The sequence below is a fragment of the Etheostoma cragini genome, chromosome 10, assembly GCF_013103735.1.
Source record: "Etheostoma cragini isolate CJK2018 chromosome 10, CSU_Ecrag_1.0, whole genome shotgun sequence".
In the NCBI taxonomy this organism is placed as follows: domain Eukaryota; kingdom Metazoa; phylum Chordata; class Actinopteri; order Perciformes; family Percidae; genus Etheostoma; species Etheostoma cragini.
The window spans coordinates 6,681,774-6,682,205 of NC_048416.1; the positions used below are offsets into that span (position 1 = coordinate 6,681,774).

Here is a 432-nt window from a genome sequence, read left to right on the forward strand (position 1 = left end):
ATGTGATTTACATCTATCCAGAATTGCTATACAGGGTATAAATTAACATTTTACCACCAAAAAATTAGGACAGAGAATGGCCGTGAGGAAGAGAAGCGCTGTGTGTCTATATTTGAATACTGAAAATGAAACAATGGCAAGCTGTATAATTTGTAAAACACCAGTAAAATACAGGTGTAACACAAAAATGTATACAACCATGTGAAAATTCTGTCCTAGATATGAACTTATTAATAATCCAAAGGAAAAATCCCCAAACCACGTATAGGTCATGCAAATTCATTCAGATTTAGCAATTTGATGATGCATCCACATTAATTATTAAAAGTATCAATAGCGTATCGGTATATGCGATACTTGTTGGGGAGGAGTGAGGATTGGACCCAAATGCAGAGATGAGGACAGCAGGCAGGCAGGCGGGTGGTAACCAGG

At 37.3% G+C, this 432-nt stretch overlaps 1 long non-coding RNA gene across 1 annotated transcript in view; it reads right to left on the reverse strand.

The window, feature by feature from the left end:
* Nucleotides 1-214: 214 nt before the first annotated feature.
* LOC117951408 overlaps nucleotides 215-432 on the reverse strand; it is a 21,723-nt gene continuing 21,505 nt past the window's right edge. Inside the window, exon 4 of the long non-coding RNA XR_004658173.1 lies at nucleotides 215-356. This is a non-coding gene — a long non-coding RNA (uncharacterized LOC117951408). The remainder of the gene's footprint in view (nucleotides 357-432) is intronic.